The following is a 20414-nucleotide window of genomic DNA, read 5'->3' on the forward strand; positions in this document are numbered from 1 at the left end:
CGTCCCCGGGCCCCGCCCGCCAGTCCAGGTCCCAGGCGGTCCTCAGGGCCCGCTTTCTGACCACCCTCCTGCCTCCCGAGGAGCCCGGGTGACTCCGAGTTCAAGTCCATGCTCACGCCTGAGCGCCCCACCCCCGGCTGCTGCTGATCGCTCTCTGCGCTCCTCCAGCCCAGCCCAGCCCAGCCCTCGGGGACCTGGGGCATGGACCCCGTGCTCCGGCCGCCTTCCCCTCCCTCTCCTGCCTGGGTTGTGCCCCTCTCTCTCCCATCGGGAGCAGCTCGGGCACAACCAGTCAGTACTGGAGCAGAGGCAGAGCCCTGTGCGTCCTCGCTAAGAGGTGCCCAGCAGACAGGTCTGAAACTAACGACGGGGGGACAGCAGCGACAGCTGTGGGGTGCCCACCCGGGGCAGAGCCCCCTCGCCCCTCGCCACACCCAGGCCGCACTGTCACCTCCCCGGGGTGCAGGTGGAGGGAGAGGGGCGGAGCCAGCATTCGAGCTGCGTGCCCCGCCTACACCGACAGACGAGCGTTCACGTGTGCACACGCGTGTGAGCACACGAGGTGTCCGTGGCGAGGGTCAACCTCCAGCGAGCTCCCCAGTTCCCAGGGCCCTTCGCTGGTGGGGCAGGCCACGTCCCCAGTCTGTGCCCGTCTGCTTCCGGGACAGCGTCCGCTTCGCAGCTGTGAACTCTCCCTCTGGAGCCTCACGTCCAGGAGCCGCCACTTCGGAGTGGTGAACAGCGCCCGCGTGAAGCTCGTTCCCCTGACCCCTCGTGCCCGTGGGCGGAGGCGGCGGCGGCGGCGGCAGGAAGGTAGGATGCATTGTCACTGGGCCCCGCCCGAGGTGGCCCAGTGCACACACAGAGGACAGACACAGGCTGGAGGGTGACGCGCTCACCACGGGCAGCCAGGGCTCTGGGCTGCCTGGCCAGCAGGGACGGCTGCCGTGAACGGAGACCCCCGCTGGCGCCCGGCCCTGCGGCAGCCCCTTACCCACGCCCTCTCGCTGAACCTCATGCAGGCCCTGAGGTTCCGGGTTGTCCCCATCTCTGTGGTCCGCAGGCTGAGCCTGCCCCTCCTGACGCCTCCGTGTCCCCCTCCCCGAACCACCCAGGTCCGTGGGGTCTCCCTGAACTGCCCCTGTCCCCTGCGACCCACCCGAAGCTTTCAAAAGGCAGATCCCATCCCATCAGCCCCTGGTTAAAACCCTCCGAGGGCCTCCCACGGGGCCACAGGGTGCAGACCAGACTCCTGCCGGGGTGCTGGCCCCTCCGGCCCCTCCCCCACGCTCTCGCCTGCCCCGCTGTGCTGCGCCTTCCCTCCCCCGGGCAGGCTCAGACACGTTTCCCAGACCTGCATCCGCCACGCGGCCTCCCCTGGCCCCCTGCGCACGGCCGGGGCCCTGCTGTGTGCACTCACCGCCGTCCAAGCTCACCGCCGTCCACCTTTCCCATGACCCCAGAGGGCGGCACGGGGCCTCCCTGGGCAGCGCCTGTCCCCTCCCACAGTCCACTGGGCTGGGACCTGGACAAGGGCTGGGACCGAGGGCGGGCAACATCCTGTGCAGCGTGCGGTGCAGAATGACAAATGCACAGCCCTCCCTTCGTTCAGAGCTGAGGAGGCCTCTCTGGATGGGGGCGGCGGGGCCTCTGGCCCAGTGGGTGCCCGGCCTGGCGTCCGAGCTCTGCCGCTTACTAGCTGGCCGACCTGGGCTCTGGGCATGCCACCCCTGGCCTCAGTTTCCTCACCTGCACCGTGGGCACTGGGCCCCCACCTTGCCGGGGAACTGAAGGGGGATGGGAAGGGCCGGAAGGGCTGGCGGGGCCGCCAGCACATGCAGCCGGTGTCCCCTGAGCAACTGTCCTCCGGAGCTGCCTGCTGCCCACGACCCGGGAGGCCCCGTGCGCCCCGTGGCTTGAATGCCACACCTGCCCGTGCAGGCGTCCCTTTCTCGCTGCGCCTGGGCCTCCTGCCACACCCGCTGCTGACCGCCCCCTGTCTGGAACACCCTCCTCGAGGTGGCGAGGGTGCCTCTGTGGTCCTCCTGGCCATGCTGGGCACACAGCGGGTGCTGAAGAAGCGTTTGCCTCCCAGAGAGTGGAAGCTCCACCGACACTCACCGGCCGGCGTGCCGGACTTGCTGCACCGCAGTGTGCATGTTCAGACCCAGGCCGAGGTCTTGGTCAAACTCCCACGTTTCACTGCCACCGCTAGGAGTGACCTTGGGCACCAGCATGGTGGCTGCAGCCCTCGCTTTAGCCAAGAAACTCCGCCTCCGGGGCTCCGGTGGGAGGGCTCAGTGTCCTGGGTCCGAAGCCCTAGGCCCCTGGGCCCCATACCAGGTGGGCACGAGGACCCTCGCTCCGAGGGGCCTCTGTGGGGTCAGGGCGGCGGGGAGAAGCCTGCTCTGCCCACGGCAGTCGGTGGGGGGGGTCAGGGCTGGGACGGTGTGCAGGTCACCACCAACTTTTTCTCCCCAGCTGGGTCTTCTCCCCTCGGTGACACCCACACCTGGCCCGCCCACAGGCTGGGCTCTGGGGTCAAGTTCCGACCTTGGCTTCTTTCCTCGGCTCCCTTTGTTGAGCCCCCTCCCTGGGCCAGCCCTGCCCTCCCCACGTCACTGGTGAGGAGACTGAGGCCCAGGGAGGGGACAGGCCTGCCGAGGGCACCCCGCTGACGGAGGCTGAGCTGCGCGTCCCCTCCCGCTGAGGCGCTGGGCGGACAGAAGCCCGGCTCCCGGCCCCAGGCCACGGGCCGCCGGCTCCCACGCCTGCCCGCTTCCTCCGGGTGAAGGGCCAGGGCCCCGCCAGGACCATCCCAGGCCTCGGCGGCTCGGCCCCCCTCCGCCGCACCCTGCCCTCCCGAGTTATCCGGCTGCAGCAGGGGGGTGAGACAGCCCTGGAGGCCCCGACGGTGCTTCTCCCCACTCGAGAGACACAAACACAGCACACGAAGAAGGAATCGATGGAGGTGTCAGCGGAGAGAGGAGAGGCGGACGCACAGAAGGAAGGCCTGCCAGGAGCTTGGAGGAGACGGGAGGAGCGTTTCTGTCGCGGCCAGCGCCACGGGGGGGGGGGGGGGGGGGGGTGCATTGAAAGCCGGGCCGCAAAGGAGGCCGGCTCCCTCGCCCTCCTCCCCGCGGCCGAGAGCCTGCCCGTCCTGAGCCGGGCCGGAGACAGACGTCCTTCCCCGCCCCTCGAGGACGCCAGGGCCCTGCGCACGGCACGCGGCTCCGAGGTGCCCAACCGGGTGCCCCTTGCCTAGGCCGGTGAGGACCCGTAGGCACCGGGGGTGGGTGACTTGTCCCAGGTCACCCAGCAGCCAGTCGGTGGTGGGACCGGGACCGAACCCACGCCGGGGGTCTGGCAGTGGGCTCCCCAGGGGAGGGCACATTCGGTGCCATCCACACCGGACAGCGTGGCTCGTGGCTCGAGGGCAACCCCTCCCGCCTCTGGCTCTGAGCTTGCGACCTGGCCGCTCTGGCTCCTGTCCTCGTGCTGCCACTCCTCAGCTGTGTGGCCCTGGGCAAGCGCCTTCACCTCTCTGATCCCAGGCCGCCTCCGTTTCCAAGCTGTTCTTCACACGGGAGCCACGCCCCGAGCACCTGGGACAGGGGATGGCCCAGCTACATCATGTTCATGCCATCAGCCCCCCAGCAAGGGCAGGGAGTCCCGGGAGTGGCTTCCCGGCAGCCTCGTGTGCACACCGGGCGCTCAGCTGCTGTGCGAGGCGGCACCAACGCCCTCCCAGGCTCGGGAGGCCCTGCCGGCCTGCCGGCACCGGGTCCGAGAGTGCTCTCAGACGCACTGTTGGTAAGAGAAAACGTCTTACCAGAGACGACCCAAATGGATAGATGGGAACGTGTCAGGGACACCCTACAGCCGCCAGAATGAGCCGCAGCCACGAGGAGCGTCAGGGGGCGTCATGGCGATGACACAGGGCTGGGGAAGGGGCCTGAGCCCCTGGTTACACTCGGTCTGATGCGCTCGCACTGGACAGGGCTGGAAAGAACGGGGTGGGGGGGAACCCAGACTTCTGAGGAATGCTTTGTGTAGGTCCTCCAGGGGCAGTGGGGGCGGGGCGCCCGGGCCCTTGTTCCGGCCCTGATGCCGGGTGCTAGGTTCGAGGAGGCTTGTCCCTGGTGTTGGGATGGTCCGATCCCAGGAAGGACTGGGCTGCAAGCAGATTCCCGGCCTCTGCCTGGAGATGCCCAGACACCCAGTCCCGTTGCCCTGTGCCTCAGTTTCCTCATCTGTTAATTGGGGACATCTGGTCATGAAACGTCCTCCTACAACGGCAAGTGGACCTGAGCAGGTGGAGCTGGTGCCGCCCAGGCTCAGAGCCCCCCAACAGCCGCCTCTCACCGGCCTGGGGGGGCCCAGCCACTGCACGTGGGCATCCAGCCCCCTCCCTGCCCCTCCCAGTTCAGGGGAAGGTGAGGGCGAGGGAGAGCGTCGGGGACAGGCTGCCTTTGACCGCTCACAGCAGTGTCAGGTGATTCAGGGGTCACAGGACGGGTCTCCGGCCAAGGGAGGTGAGGACGCCCAACCGAGGTCGCTGACAGGACGCACCACCACTGCCAGCCGCTCTGCAGATGCCGGGCAGGGGAGGGAGCCAGCCTGCTGGGCGCCGGGCACTCCTGGCCATGCCCTTGACACCCTGGCCTCCCCAGCCCAGTGAGGACCAGGCATTCTGCGGTGGGTGAGGTGTCACCACGACTCACAGCAGGTCCCGGTGCGGAGCCCCAGCCCGGAGCAGACCGAGCCAGGCGACCCAGCCGGGGTGCGTTGCACCCTAGGGCGTCACACCCAAAGCCTGGCGTGTCCAGAATATGCTGCACCCTGGGGGGAGGTGGCTGGGCCAGGGGGCCGCTGTGGTGGGGAAGGCTCAGAGCTCATCGGCTCAGGGCCTTGGGACAGCAGGGCCCCTCCCAGGCCCTCGGTTCCCGCTTCTGTCTAACGGGGACAGTGCTCAGAGTGGGGCGCGATGGGTGGCGACGGTCATGGGGGACCCCGGGCGGACCTCGGGGAGTGTGGCCCCGCACCCCCACTGGGAGCTGGTTAGCCACGCAGGCTCTCAGCCCCTTGGACCTGCTGGATTAGGGCCAGGCCGGGGGCACGAGAGCTGCGCCTTTACCAGCCCTCCGGAGGGTTCTGCGTCTCACTCATCCGAGAGCCGCAGTGCTCGACCGGAGGTCAGGAGACTCCCTGCGAAGGGCCGGACAGCGGCTGTCGGCAGGCTGGCGGACCACCGAGCCCTGCGCGGAACTCAGCTCTGCAGCTACAGGGAGACAGTGGCGGAGACGATGCCGAACCACGGCCGAGGCCGCCGAGGCCGTGTCCCGATAAAACTTTATTAACACAACCAGGCGGCCCCAGTCCTCGAACCCCCTTGTTGGAGCCCTGGCTCCCCAGGTGCAGCGCACCCAGGTGCTCCCCAGTGAGCATCCTAGGCACCTTCTCCGGTCTGGCTGGAGAAACGCAGGCCCTGGGGCCACCCACATGCAGAATCAGAGGCCGGTGCTGGCCCACCCTTGGGCGCCGGCAGGTGTGAGAGGCCCTGGGCTGGGCCCGCACAGGAGGCAGGCCGCAGGATTCCCGGGCAGCTAACAAACAGGCCTGCTGTTCCTCCGGGTCTGATGAGGGGGCGGGGCGGTGGGGGAGCTGGGGGAGGGGCAGCCCAGCCAGTGATAACAAACGGTGGTGGCCAGAGAGGAGAGGGCAGCTATTGCTGCTGCGGTGGGAGCCACGTCAGTTGTGATTAAGCGAAGCCGCCTTTAGGCCAATCAGCTTCAAACTCGCACCAACACAGCTGCAGCCCGGACCACAGGGGCGGCACTAGCCTGCCCCCCCCACCCCGGCCTGGCACCTCTGAACCCCACGGCGGGCCTGGAGGGCCCGAGTCCACGTGCCGCCCCTGCACCCAGCTCCACTTCTGGGGGTTCAGGAGCCTCTCGCCCACACTCTCCGTAATTGGCACCAAAGCTGCCGAGTGGGAGGCGGGCCAGTGACTGCCCAGAGCCGGGCCGGCACCAGACGCACCTCTCAAATGTGTCAGCCGCCCCACGGGGCAGCCGAAGGGACCCACCACGAACCAGGCGCCCCACACCCTAGAGGGCTCGCTGGTGACAATGGCCGGACAGCAAGGGAAATGGGACATTTCCAAAGGGGGCCGGCAGTGGCTCCGGCCCGTCTCCTGAGCACCCGCAAACCCGTGCTCACCCCCACCAGCTCTCGGGGCCCAGGCCTGATCAGGCCACAGCCTCAACCTGTTCATCTCACTTCTGAGGCCCCCAGCACCCCAAACTCGCTGCACCCCAGACGGAACCTCTCCGCTGTCCCTAGCCTGCGGTCCTCCCTTCGGCTTTGCTGCCTCTCCCTGCAGGCCCTGCCCATGAGCAAGGGGTCAGCTTCCCCGAGGGAGAGAGAGGCAGCAAGGCCAGGAGACAGGGAGACCCCCAGTCACACACGCCCCCGCAGAAACACTCCCTGAGTCCTCATTCCGGTCCAGGAGACCCGAGGGAGGCCCAGCCCTCGGCCCAAGGAGGCCGCCACGCTAGGGCCTGGGCTCTGGCGTCAGCCACGTCACAGGCACTGTTCTCTTCCTGTCCCCTACCCCCCCACGCCCCAGCCTGGGGCCCCTCCCCAGCACAGCCAGCCCCGGCAAGCACCTCCTTGGTCCACCTCCACTCCCGCGGCCGCCCCACAGAGGAGACCCATCCTGATGCTGCGCCTGCACCCTGGAGAGAAAAGACGCACTAACAAAGGTGTTGGCCTATGTCCACCGATCAGCCGGAGCCCCTCCCCCCTGCCCAGGTGGGCTCTGCAGCCCTCCCGGCCCACACGCATGAGGGAGCAGCGAGCCGGGGCAGAACACTGCCCGCGGCCCAGCCAGGAAGGCCTGCCCGCCGCCACCCGGTCACCGGGGCAGAGCCCGGCACCGGGGGTGCTGAACGTGACTCCCCAGCCCTCCGGGTCAGGCTTCCTGCGTTTGCAAAATGCACCCCACTTACGACGAGGAGAGACGGCTGGACCAGAACGATGGAGGCCTAGGTAGTGTGCCGCTTCGGGGGACGTGGGGTCACCGTTTTCCGGGGAGCGGAGGTGAGGTCAGAGAGCGTCTACGAAGAGCCCTGTTGCCGGGAAGCCCCAGCAGAACGGGGATGCGGTGGGGGGGGCGGATCCTGTGAGCAGGCAGGGGCTAGACCCGCGCCTGGTGCGGAGCCACCTCTGGCTGGACAGGGGACCGAGAGTGCAGGCTGGACTCGGGGAGAGACACAGTGGCCCTGGGGCCCCGGCCTGTGTCACAGCCTCCCTAGGACTCTCACTGTAATGTGTGTGGGGGGGGGGGGGGGCTGACCCCAGCCTCACGCGGGTACTGGGAGGATTGGGTGAGACGACCTTCGGGAGACGCAGGGCCCTGCTGGGTGGCCAGTAGGTGGCCGGCACACGGGGCTCCCTCTCCCTGCCATCCTCTCTGGCGGCTCAGAGTCTGCTTAGAGCCGACACAGCGTTCTCTCAGGTGAGTTACAGAGCCCCTGAGACTCGGCCCTCGGAGGAGGACACAGGCCTGAGCTGCGGGGGCTGCGGGGGCTGAGGGGGCTTCGGGGATCACACAGCTCACCCACCAGCACCCGGGTCTCGCGGTTCCTGCTGCAGGGCTCCCTGCACGACGCCAGGCCGGCCACAGCGGGCCCTGCCCTCCACTGGGGCCAGGCTCCAGCCCGCAGGGGCGGGACCCACACCCCACAAGGCAGTGGGCCTGCCGCCCTGGAGAGACGGGGAGGACACCTGACCTGAGGACCGTGCAGACCGCCTGAGCATCCAGCCCCCAGCTGGGCTGCCGACAAGGGCTGTCTCCTCTCATTTTCTAAAAGAGATGGGCCACTGCTCCTAGTTTGCAGACTGAGGACACCAACACTCAGAGGGGTGTGTCGCCTGCCCAAGGTCACACAGCTGCTGAGCTCCTGGGACTGGGGCCTGCCCAAGCTGGTCTGTGTTCCAAGTCCAAGTTCTTCCTGGGCCTCAGGCCTCTTGCACCTTGGGTGCAAGAAATAGCACCTTGGGCATTAGGGGAGGAAGTGGTGGTGGGAAGGAGCTGCCACTCCCCAAAACCAACCCAGTGGGAAGCTCCCTCTCCCCCGATGCCCAGGGCAGAAGGAAGAGACCGTTTCTTTGGTTTCTTTGCCATGGGCTGGCCTGCTTTCCCGCCTGTCCCCTGTACTCAGGGGGTCGGGCAGATGGAGCCCCTCCCCCACACTCAGGGATCAGGCAGATGGAGCCCCCACCCCCATACCCCCCGCACCCCCCACCAGCTGAACTCCTCCAGACAGAACTCACATCGGCACAGTACCGCCCCCCACCCCAGGGAGCCCCTTCCTACTGGGGACAGGTCAGAGGGTGGAAGGCTGGGGGACGGGGGGAGGGTCTGCCCCCCCCGCCCCTCCCCCAAACTGGTCTGGCCTCACACTGAACATGCTTCTTTTGAAACAATCAGCATCTGGCCAAGTCATGAAAACTAAACGCAGGCATTGTGTCAGGAGCCGTGGGCTGGACTGCGCCCAGGACGCGCCGGGCAGCTGGCGTAGGAGGCCCCTAGACGTCCCCAGGCCCCAGGGAGAGGCGTGGTGGGGGACACCCAGTCTTGGGGTGGCAGACCTGCTCCCAGTCCCCACCGCTGCCACTAACAGACGCGGGACCACGAACAGTTGCTTCATTCCAAGCCCCTGGTTTCCTTCCTGCCCTGACCTCCCCGCCGCGCTCTGCCTTCCGGCCTCCGTTCTGGCAGGACACTGACCCTGAGCGCCTGCTGTCGGGCTGGCGCAAGAACCCATTTCGTTTTCCCGTAAACTAAAGGACTCCTTTTTCATTGTCACTAACAACTTTATTGACTTAGATATTTTGAGAATGTCAGCTGTCTCCCGCTGTTGGCTTCTAGTGAGGAGAGGCCGGGGCCGCTGCTAAACATCTCCCAGTGCGTGAGACAGCCCACAGCAAAGAGTTACTTGGCCAAAATGTCAACAGCACCAAGAAACTTCGCAAACCACTTCTGACACGTTCCATCAGTCACAGCGCCTCCTCCACACACTACACAAATCTTCATGTTTGCGAGTCAAATGCATTTTCACCTCTCTCGAACAATAAATCATAATATGCCAAAACGTTGCATATTTTCCTCCATCTTCAATATTAAAATGGCTACAGAAAAATGCACCAATTTTGATAAGGTTTTTTAAATGCACGCGGATAGGCCAGCTGTCACAATGCAATCTAACAAAATGGTTTCAAATGAAGTTAAAGACGAGTAGGCAATACGAGAGCCATCGAAGGCAACAAACGTAAGGGACGTGTGGCCAGCCCGATACATGCCAGTCCCCGCTCTAGACCCCGAGGGCACAGGACCGAGCGAGACGAACACGCCTGTCCCTGGCATGGAGGTGCCATGGTCTGGAGAAAGGGACGGGCCACCATGTCCCCCCACCCCGCATCTGCCCAGGGGAGACCTCCCTCGGGGCGGCTGCCTTGGCTGCGTCTCGACCCATGACCGAGGCCCCCGCAGGCTGCTTCCCCTCTGAGGCCCCACTGCCAGCCCCGCACCGGGCGTGCAGGAGGAGGGGGTGGCGGTGGAGGGGGCCGCGAGAAGGTGAGAGGCCCCGGCCACAGCCTTGGACGGTCCGAAAATAAACGCCAGCTCATCCCTCTGCCCAGCTGCGAGAGAGAGAAAATAGCTTTCACACTGTATTTTGTTTTTTTTTTTTTTCCTTCTTTCACTTCAGTGCTTCTAAATCGATCCAGAACAGATTGTCCAATTGTTTGAATTTCAGGAGAAGAGCCTCCTCATCCTTCCCTAGGCCTTCCCAGAATTCTGCCGGGCCCTGGCCCTCCCCCAGTGACTCCGCTTGCGGGCCAGGCCCCAGCCGGACACCTGGGCTGCCCTGGGGGCTTGCAGGAGATGGACGGGGGCTCACGGGGGGCTGGGACAGGGGTCCCAGGCAGCACTCATGTGCAACCCGCCCCCTGGGACTTCTCTGGAAGAGAAGGCTTTGCTGTATCTGAGGGACCAGACTGGCCAGGCACTGGGGGCGGTGGCCACATGGGAGCCTGCGGCCCAAGTGGAGTTAGAGGCCGCAGCCAGCCCTCCGCTCCCGCCGGGGAAGTGCTCTGCTTGCAGGGCTCAGCCACTCGCCCTTGATGACCACGCAGGACCGTCACGGTCCCTGTGGACTGCAGTGGCGGGGCAAACAGGTGTCATCCCTGGCCCTGCAGGACTGACAGCTGGGGGCTGCCCAGCCGCCTGGGCTGTGATGGATCAGTTGGTGGCGTCTGCCCCAGACCACCCAGCAACAGCCAGCTGAGGCCCTGGTTCCTCCCCCTCCCAGGGTGCCGCCTCCCCTGAAGTTCCACCCCTCCGCCCCAGGCAGAACGGCTCCCCACCCTGTGTTATGACCCGCACTGGCAGAGTCCTTCCCGCAGGACTCCCCGCTCGGGCACCAAGGGCACGGTGCCCAGTCTTCCTGCAGAATGCAGGCTGCTGCCCGAGGCCTTGGGAGCCATCTCAGGTGTGAGTGATCACGTGGCCTGCACCCCCCAATGGCTTACCCACTCCAGTCTGACACTGGGCCCCTCCCAAGGAGCAGGAGTGAGCCCAGATTGTGGAGGTACAAGACCCTGCTGCCCTTGACCTCTGGGCCCAGATAACGCTGGGACCACCCCTGTGGCGCTCCTTGCTGGCTCCTCCCAGGCCCCCAAGTAACAGGAATGTGAGTGACAGGGATGCTGACAGACGAGGGGACGCGTGTGGGGGGCTCCGTGCTGGGGCGCTCTGCCTCGGGCCCCCTGGCCCAGACGCTGGGGACCCCATTTCACAGAGGACGAGCGGAGGAAGAGAGTGTGGAGGGGCTGGGCGGGGCTGCACAGCAGTGAGGGGCGAGCACAGGTGGGGGCCCTGCCTCCAGGAGGGGGGCCTGGGTCCCGGCTCTGCCGTCCAGCCGCTGGGTGCTGCTGTGGGGAAGTCACATCCCTTCTCCGAGCCTTGGGAGGAAGCAGGACCCGCCCCTGCTCGCAGAATGCTCCGGGGAGCGGGCCAGGTGTGTTTGCTGGCACCTGGGACAGGGCTTCAGCGAGGACAGGGATGGCGGTCTCCCCGGCAGATCAGGGCCCCTGGAGGGCTTGTACACACAGCTCCCGTCCCTGGGGCTGCTCTGTGGCTCCCAGAGGGCCTGAGCCTGCCCACCCTTCCCTGACCCCTCGCCTCGGCCCCCGGGCCGAAATCAGACAGCCCACAGGCTGGCCAGACCCACACCATCCATCCCTTGCCCCAAAAACCCGTGCAGCCGTCACCCTCCCGAGGGAACCCGAACACCTCCTCTGACTGTCACAGCACAGCTGCACCCCCTTATCCCAGGGGACACGTTCCAACTCCCCGGTGCATGCCTGAGACGCGGAGGGTACAGGCCCTGACTATGCTGCTACTACGCCTCTCCTGTACAGACACACCCATGGTGGAGTTCACTTGCAGATCAGGCTCAGCGAGACAGTAACGCCACCAACTGCAGCAGGACGGAACAGTGACAGCCACGAAACGAGAGCGCCTGGAACGCAAGCACTGTGACGCCCCTGCAGCCCCTCCGACACCCGGGGCGGCGGCTGCGTGACTCACAGGCAGGGCGTCTGCAGCGGGCGCACGCCAGACGGGGGACGATTCCCGGCCCCGGGTAGGATGGAACGGACGGTCTGAGATCTCAGCACCCTACACAGCAGGCGCACAAGGTAACGCTCATAAATTGTTTATTTCTGGAATTTTCCATGTCATATATCAGACTGCGGTGGACCGTGGGAGCGGAAACCACGGGAAGTGAAATTCGGGGCCGGGGAGGCTACTGCAGCTTTACAGGCTACAGAGGACACTCAGACACGTCTGCCTGGCACTCCACGACGGCCCCAGAGGGAGACCCCGCTGTCCCCGTGTTATGGAGGGACCGGTGGTTCAGAGACACACGGAAGCAGGAGCCACAGCTCTGTCCAGCTGCAGAACCGCACCGTTGAGGACACCAAGTGGCCCGGGCCCCTGGGCTCGGGCCACCATCTCCAGGCCCCTTACATGGGGACAACAAATGTTCCTTCAGAGAAGAGAGGTCGTATCTGGTGACAAGACTCATTCCACCTCACTGCTCACGGCCCCCAGAGTGAAGCCCCCGCCCCAGTCCTTTGTTCCTTCCTGCGCTGCCCGTCTCGGACTTTCGGTGTTCCTTCACAGCCGTCACTCACTCGCTCTCTCGCTCATCCGCCCACCGTCCACCCACCGTCCCCCCACCCACCATCCACCCACCATCCATCTACCATCCATCCACCCACCGTCCACCCACTACCCCTGCATCAAACCACCTGTCCATGTGCCATCCATCCATCATCCATCCACCGACCCATCCACCATCCATGCATTGAACCACCTGTCCATGTATCCATCATCCATCCACCCATCTATCCATCCACCCATCTGTCCATCCAACCATCTATCCATGCACCATCCATTATCCATTATCCATCATTCACCCATCCATCCATCCACCCATCCATCCATGCATTGAAGCACCTATCCATGCATCCATCATCCATCATCATCCATCCATCCATCCACCCATCTATCCATGCATCATCCATCTGTCCATCATCTATCCACCCACCCACCCACACATTCATCCACCCATACGCCCATGTATCCATCTGCCCACATATTCACTCATCCATCCATCCAACTGCTCACCCACCCCGTCAATCACAGACACGTCCAAAGACGCCCGGACTGGGTGCGGCCTGCAGAGCCAAGTCAGGCACGGGACAGCCTCCGTCCTTCGAGGACAGAGAGAAGCCCCTCTGGCCCCATGTCCCCCGGGTGTGCGCATTCGATGTCATGGCGGTGATCATCGTACCAGTTACATTTACTGAGCACGTGCTACATGCCAGCCGCTGCACCAGGCGCCTTCCTTGAACAACTCATTTAGCTCTCACAAGACCCCTGTGAGGCGGGCGCTACCCCCACTTTGAAGCCAAGACACAGGGGCCCGAGAGCAGAGGCAATGGGCCCCGGGCAGCTGCGCCCCGCCGGGCAGCTCCCCTGCGGCCTGATGGCTCACGTGCTTGGTTTCCTCGCTCAGCCAACAGCCAACGATCCCCTCTCCGGGGGCTGGGCAGGGTCCGGTTCGGTTCCTGCCTGGCCTTTTCCCCAAGGGCCAGGAGCGACGTGGACGCGTGAGCAGGAAGCTGCTGGCAACAGCGCGGAAGCGCGACCACACGTCGCCGCTGTGGTGTGGAGCGCACGCTGTGTGCCAGCGAGCGCCTGCAGCAAAGGCGTGGTACCAGGTCCGCACAACGACCCGCTTGACAGTTGGGGAAACTGAGGCTCGGAGGCTACGTGACTTGCCTAGGGTCTCGGGGTCAGGAACGAGTGCAGGGGAGCTGTTCCAGGGTGCAGCCCGGGACACAACCTCCGAGACTCCTGGCTGCCCCCGGGGCCCTGGGGCCAGGAGCCCGCCCGCGGCTCTGCCCGTTGCCCTGACGAAGGGCCTTGGCTCTGAGGCTCTGCTCAGTCCCCGGAGGCCTCTGGGTCCCAGGGCTCGGATTCAGACAGTCACACCCAGATGACGCCATTCCCGCCCTGCCCCCTGCAACGTCTAAACAACGAAGGCTTTCCAAAGCAAGCTCAGGGGACGTTGTGCCAGACTCTCACTCAGCGGAAGGCTGAACACCACTGCAATGATGCTAGGGTTCCCGCAAATGGGCAGAGAGGGGCTCCATGCCCCCACCTCCCGGGTGCAGAGACCGAGGCTCGGAGCCTGCACCTGAGGAGGAGGAACACGGCTCAGAGGGAGGGAGAGAGGGGACGTTGTAGGCTTGGTACTAGTGCCTGTGGGTCTTGGATGTTTTAGAATCTCCATATAATGGCTTACCACACTTGCCCCCCACCCTAAGGCTGTGATCCCCAGCCCTGAGCCCCATCCGGCAATGACCCTGGCCACCTCGCTTTCCCCCGGGGTTGCCCGAGGGTGCCTAAAGAGAATGGGTATGAATGAAAGGGCTCTGTAAGAAAGAAAACTGCAAACGGTCAAATCCGAAGCTGCCCCTGGGAGGCAGGCCTGTCTGTCTGGAACCCACTTCAAGACTCTCCTCAGGCTGCTCCTGTTCTTGAGGTGTCCTCTGACCCGTCCGCCTGGCATCCTTCCATCTCTACCCTTCAGGACCCAAGCCAAAAGTTACCTCCTCCAGGAAGCCCTCCCTGACCACTCACGCAGGGTGGGGCCTCACCGACCTCTGGTTTCCTTCTGTTCTCCTGCCTGTAACGAGCACACTGCACACCCCACAGGGACGGGGCGGGGGAGGGGGGGTCCTATTGTAATTATCTCTTGTCTCCGGGCCCAGTACTGGGTCTGGCGCAGGGTGGCTGTTCTGGAAACACGATGAAAGCTAGACGCATTTTCCGCGGCTCTGCAAACCCAGCTGCGCACGGAAGAGTCTCCCGAGGAGCGGAAGGAGCCCACAGTGAAAGCAAATCTCCCGGCTTCCGCAGCCCGCCCAGGGAGGCAGGGAGGGAATCACTGGCCCCGGAGTATGCGAGAGATTTGCCTTTTTAAAATGTGTGCCAGCGTCTAAGAAAGCGACACTTTATTTTGAGCCCATTATGCGACCAGGAGCTGGGGACCTGGCGCAGGGGACAAACTTTCCCAGCCCAATTTCCCGGCACAGATCTCACGGCCCAGCGGAGCCAGAGCGCCGTCTCCGCGGGCGAGGCTCCGCAGCCGCCCGCGAGGAGTAACCGGATCATGCAGCTGGGTTTTCAAAGATCCCGGTTTGTCTCATTTTCCAGGGAAGTGTGAACCAAAAAAAAAAAAAAAATGTTTTTTTCCTCCCAGGGCTCTGATAGAGCTTCCAGAACTTAATTCAGTGTTAAATGGGTGTAATTTGAGAAACTCGCGCATTATTTCTTAATTTCTGGAAAGCGAGTTTGCGTGCCTCTGCGGAGGTGGCTGGCTGTGCGTGCGGACAGACGCGCGGCGAGGGGAGGGCGCGCCCCGGGCGGGAGCGAGGGAGGCGGGCTGCCGGGGGCGCGCGCACGGGAGCGCTCCATTCATGTGTGACGTGGGAAACGCGGGCGGGAGGCATTTGCATGTCCTCTGGCTTCTGCTTTTCCACTTGGCTGGCCAAGGAGGGGAGATTCCGAAGGCTTGTTTCTGGAGCGAGAGCCTTGGGGCCTTCAGTGAAAATTTCATCTTCCAAGGAGCGTTTGCGCCCCCTCCCCCGACTCCAGGCCGCGGCCTCAGAGGTTTGCGTCCTGTGCGTGAACACCCTTGGCCTTCCGAGGCGCCCCATTCACCCTGACCTTGAGCATGCCCCCAACGTGCTCTGGGCCTCGGTGTCCCCCTCTGTCTACGTGCAAGCCGATGAGCCCCAAGCCCCCATACAGGCCATACGGCAGCCACTCCCGGCTTCCCTCCACCGCAGCGCAGCACTGGGGCCTCCCACAGCTGGGGTCCCTGTATTTGCCCCTCCCCCCACAACTCTAAGCTCCGCAGAGTGGGCAGTCCCATGCAGAAGTCCCCTACCAGCGCCTTCCGCACCACGGCTCTCCATCCCCACCCTGCTGATGGGGAAAGCCGGGGCCGGAGGGCAAGTTCTTTGCCAGTGAGTGGAGAAGCCAGGAAGCCCAGGGGAGCCGCCCCAAGTGTCCAACCTGGTCACATCCCAGGGGAAGAGGAGGGAGGACACTAACAGGGCCAGGGCCACGTCCATCATCAAACACATCCAAGTCCTGGTCCTGTCCAGGCAAGGAGCTCCCTGGGGACAGGTCTGAGGGGCTTTGGGGGTCTCCTTTATCTCCCCCAGGGGGTCACACCGGGAGAAGGGGTCCAGGAGTGCACGTGCTGGAGGAAGGGAGAAAAGAGGGAGGGAGGGAGGAGAAGGCACTTCCTCCCTGCCAGGCCTGAGCCGGGTGAGAGCCACGGCAGCAGTGAGGGGCACGGCCCAGGCCGGGCAGGGCCTTCCTCAGTGACCCTGCTGGTGCTCACTGGCTGTAAAGTGCCTGCAACCCCACCTGGTGGAAGAGAGTTTCGGCAGCAGGCCCTGCGGTTCTTAGGGGTTGACTACTGCTCCAGTCACTGCTAGGAAGAGCAGCTAGGCTGGGAAAGCCTCTCTGGGGGTGGGGTTCGTGGTTCACTCTCAAATCCGTACCGCTGTTCCGCGGGACTCCGCTGGGGGGAAGCTGAGGTCCCAGAGGCCGAGCCAACCGAGGCGGAGCCGCCCTAAGAGGAGAGGTGGTATCTTTCTTCGGAGTGTAAGACGGGCTACACCTTGGGTCTGTCCAGAGTTGATAAATAGGACAAGGACCAGCACGTGAGACCCGGAGATCCTGACCTGCAGTGGCTCGCTGCCCTGTGTCCAAAGAGCCACGGTGACCGCCATCAGGCATGGGCCGGGCTCCGGGCGGTGTGGTGCAGTGGTTAGGAGTGGGGTCGCAGCTGCGTTATTTTAACCTCTCTGAGCCTGTTTTCTCGTGTGTACAACAACGTCAGTAATCACCAGCTTACAGGGGCAGCGTGAGGATCCTCCAGGAGATGAGGTGGCTCAGCACCTGCCCGGCACTGAGCCTGGCACCCAGGGGCGCGGCGGGCTTCCCCCGGCAGGTGCGATCCTGTGGCCTCGCAGGTGCAGCCCCGGGCGGGCGTCAGGGACGTGACTCACAGACGCAGACGACGAAGCACCGAGGTCTGCGTGCACTTGCGGCCTCCCCTCCCGCGGCACAGCCGGGAGGGAGGAGAGGCTGGCCGGGCTGTGGCCGCTTATCCCAGAGATGGAAACCAGATTCCTTGCGTCCAAACTACCCCACCCTCTGCCCACGCCACCCACGAGCTCCCACCCACAGGTGGTGGAAGCCCCCGAGCTCCTCCACCCTCCCCGCCCACCTCTACTGTCCGAGCCCTCCCCGGGGGGGGGTTGGGGGGGCCCCCGGTTCCCTTGCCCTGGCTCAGCTCCAGCTGCTCACTAGGCCAGCAGCCCCACCCCTGCCGCACCCCCCTCCCCCTCCCTTCTGGCTGATTCATGCCTGCCTCTGGACAGGGTCCCCACCTACCCCTCCTCAGGCTCTCTGGGGCAGCCGCTCCCCACCTGTGCTCGCCACGTCGGCCCTCCCCAGGCACAGCTCCAACCCCCCTGACTACGTGGGGGCAGCTTTCTCCAGGGCCGCCCAGGGCAGAGCTAAAAACGCCTTCAGCAGCAGACATGGCGGCTTGCTGAGTTGGCTAAAGGGGCATGAAGGAACGGACGGACGGACGGACAGTGGGTGACCGAGGGCGTGGCTCTCAGAGGACCCCCGATGGCCCTGGGGCAGCTTCCCTCCCTCCCCTCCCACTCAGGAAGGTCTGAGCAGCCTGGGCCCCGCTCCCCCTCCTGCCCAGTCCAGCCGCCCCGATAAGACCCAGGCCGGGGGGCCTGGGAGCTCGGGAGTGGGGCGCACACACGCTCACACGCCACACACATTCTCACACACGCACCCACTCCAACACGCACATGGCTCCCAGCCAGACGGCTTCCCTTCGCCGTCCCTGGAAGGCAGTGCAGTGCCCCCGGGTGCCTGAGACAGGGCCAGGAGGAGCGCCTGGCGCTGGTGACATTCAGGACGGGCAGGACCCCTGCCTGGACTCAGCCTGAGTCGGCAGGGGCAGCGCCGCCCGGCAGCACGGAGCGTTCTGGCCACCTCTGGCCCCGCACTCCACCCCCAGCCAGGACAGGCCCGGCCAGCGGCCCCTCTGGAGGGTTGCGCTGCTCACAGAGAGGGGTCTGTCCTGAGCAGTCGCACAGCCCAGGGATGGTGGGGGAGGCTCCCCCAGATTTCGGGCAGCCCTGCATTGTCCTGGGCCGGCCCCAGGACTCACGGGTCATTCTGACTCTGGTGTCGAATGACACGGCACTGCCCGCCCGGAGGAGAAGAGGCCTGCGGTGTCCGCTGGGCTGCCCGCGTCCCTGCCGCACTCGGACTGTGGGGCAGGTGCGGGAACAAGGCAGGACCGAGGGCCTGCCCAGCCGGGGTCCGGGCCGAGCCCCGCCGGCGGGCTGGCGGCACAGGGTGGCAGTCGCAGCCGAGTGAGAGTCGCAGGGCACCAGCGCCCAAGGGCGTCCTAGTCAGCAGGGGTCGGGGGGCCTCCCTCTAAACCCTGGGAAACCGAGGCCCAGGGAAGGGCGGGCAGCGGCGGGGGTCGCCCAGCCAGCAGCACAGGGGCCGCACAGGGCTTCCTCGGGTGACCTCGCTGCGCCCTTCCGGGGCGGGAATGGCTCCCGCGCTACTTTACGGTGGGGAAACAGAGGCTCAGAGAGGTCAAGCTCCTTGCTCAAGGTCACGCAGCCAGGGGACAGGAGGCACCGGCGGCTCTTCACACCCCCGTCCGGGCTTCCCTGGGCACGAGCCATCACTGAGCCGGGAGATCAGAGAGGCCGCGAGCGGCGGGCAGAACGGAGGCTCGCAGACGCACTCCCACGGCGGATTACATAACTCCCCTTCCTGGCCCCACCGCCCCAGGGGTGCCGGGGCAGCCGGCACTGAGAACCCGACCCCCCGGGGAGCCGGCGGCACCGGCTCTTTCCAAAGACATCAGTTGGAGCCGCCAGGACGCGCTGGCTCTTTCCCTCCTTTCTTGTTTCCTCCGGCTAAGTAACAAATACTAATACCGATAATGATAATAATAATTAGAATATAACCTGAAGACGCTTGGGGTCTCGTTGCCACGGCAACCGCTGGCGCTAATGAGCTTCGGAGGCCGCCTCCGGGCCACCCGGCCCCAGGCGCCGGATCAATATTGAGTCGGCCCCGGGAGACGGCGGCGGCTCCTCAGGGACCACACGGCGGGCGGGGAGCGAGGGGCACCCACTTGGAGGGACCTTCCCGGTCGCTCCCGCCACCCAGCTGGGACCCCCGGGACCGGCCCGGTCTCCAGCGTGGCTCCGGAACCCTGTCCGGTGCGCTCGCGGCTCCCGGCGCGCGCGCGGGTCTCCCAGCTCGCTGCGCTCTCTGACTCGGTGCTCCGACTCCGGTCCCGCCTCGGACGCGGATTCCGGCCCCAGCAGCGGCGTCCCGGCACGCTGCGCCCGGGACTGCCCCTCCAGCCCGGGCCGCGTCCTCTCCAGGGTTCAGCGACCTCGACCTCTGCGAGCCCTGGCGCGGACCCCAATGCCAGGGCACCGTCTGCGCGACACGGCTCCTGCCCCCCAGCGTCTCCCTACGGGTGTCCCCGGCCCCTTTTCAAAGCACCCCAGACCTCCAAAGCACCGAACCGGCCTCCCCAAGTGCGCCCACCCCTCCAGCCGCGGGATTCCGCACCCCTTCTCAGAAGCCAGGGCGCCGAAGACGCCGCCCCCAACTCTCCGGGACCCTCCTCCGCCAGGAGCTCCGCCCCCCGGCCCCTTCCCTAAAGCGCGGGGACCCCGGCCCGGCGCGCCCCCGCCCCCGCGTAGCCCCCGCCCAGCCCTCCTGGGGCGCGGCTCACCTCGTGCCCGCCGCTCCGCTTGTCGCTCCGCAGCCGGCAGCCGCGCCTGCGGGGCTGAGCCGCCTGCTGGGGCCCGGGGCCGCCCACGCCCCCGCGGTGCCGCCTCTGCCGCAACAGTTGTCCGGACTCCGGGGGCTGCGGGGACTCGGGGGCTCCGGGCCGGCGCCGGGAAGGCGCCCGCTCCTAGGCTGGCGAGGCGCGGAGCGGCGCCGGGGCTCCGGCTCGGGCTGGGGCTTGGGCTCCGGCTGGTGGTCCGGCCGCCGGCCGCATGCCCCTTCGCCCGCCCGCCCGCGGCTACTGGGCGGCCCGCGCCGCCCGCCCGCCCGCCGGCCCCGCGCCCCGCGCCGCGCCCGCCGCCGCCGCCGCCGCCGCCGCCGCCGCGTTCATGCTCGCCGGGCCCTGCGCTCGCCGCCGCCGCCACTTCACTCTTTGCCGCTGGTCGCTCGCTCGCGCCCTCTCTGCTGCCCCCTCTCCGAGCTCGCGGCTCCCAGCCGGCCGGCCCCGCCGCCGCGCCGCGCTCCCCCTTTCTCCTGCGCCCGCGGCGGCCTCTCTCTCTCTCCCCTCTCCCCCCTCCCCCCCGCACCTCCTTTCATTTCTCCTTTCGCAATCTCTTTTCTTCTCCTCGCGCGCGCTCTCTCCCTCTTTGTGCTTCTCTTAATGTCTCTTGAGCAACCTCTCCCTCGTTCCTCCTGCCGCTCCTTCTTCCCAGCGTCTTCCTTCCTCCCTTCCTCCCTTCCTGGCCGCTTTCACTCCTTTCTTTCTACTTTTTCCTCCCTTTCTTTCTCCCCGCTATTTTCCTTCCTTTGCTCCGTCCCTTCCTCTCCCCTTTGTCCCTTCTTTCTCTCCTCCTCTCGCCAGGCCCACCCGGTGCTCACCTGCCTAGCTCCT

The 20414-nt window shown here is 66.0% G+C and overlaps 1 protein-coding gene across 3 annotated transcripts in view; it reads right to left on the minus strand.

Moving 5' to 3' along the window:
• The window catches only part of SHISAL1 (shisa like 1), a 57560-nt gene extending 37534 nt beyond the window's left edge, over positions 1 to 20026 (minus strand). For 2 of the 3 annotated variants that reach the window (XR_004901726.1, XM_028533060.2), the window contains exon 1: positions 19527 to 20026. The gene's annotated coding sequence lies outside the window, so the exon portion shown is untranslated. Of the gene's footprint in view, positions 1 to 18741; positions 19248 to 19526 lie in introns of those variants that run through there. The other variant, XM_036019728.1, reaches the window with a different exon arrangement.
• Between the last annotated feature and the right edge of the window lie 388 nt (positions 20027 to 20414).

Source organism: Phyllostomus discolor, chromosome 2 (genome assembly GCF_004126475.2).
Source record: "Phyllostomus discolor isolate MPI-MPIP mPhyDis1 chromosome 2, mPhyDis1.pri.v3, whole genome shotgun sequence".
NCBI classification, from domain to species: domain Eukaryota; kingdom Metazoa; phylum Chordata; class Mammalia; order Chiroptera; family Phyllostomidae; genus Phyllostomus; species Phyllostomus discolor.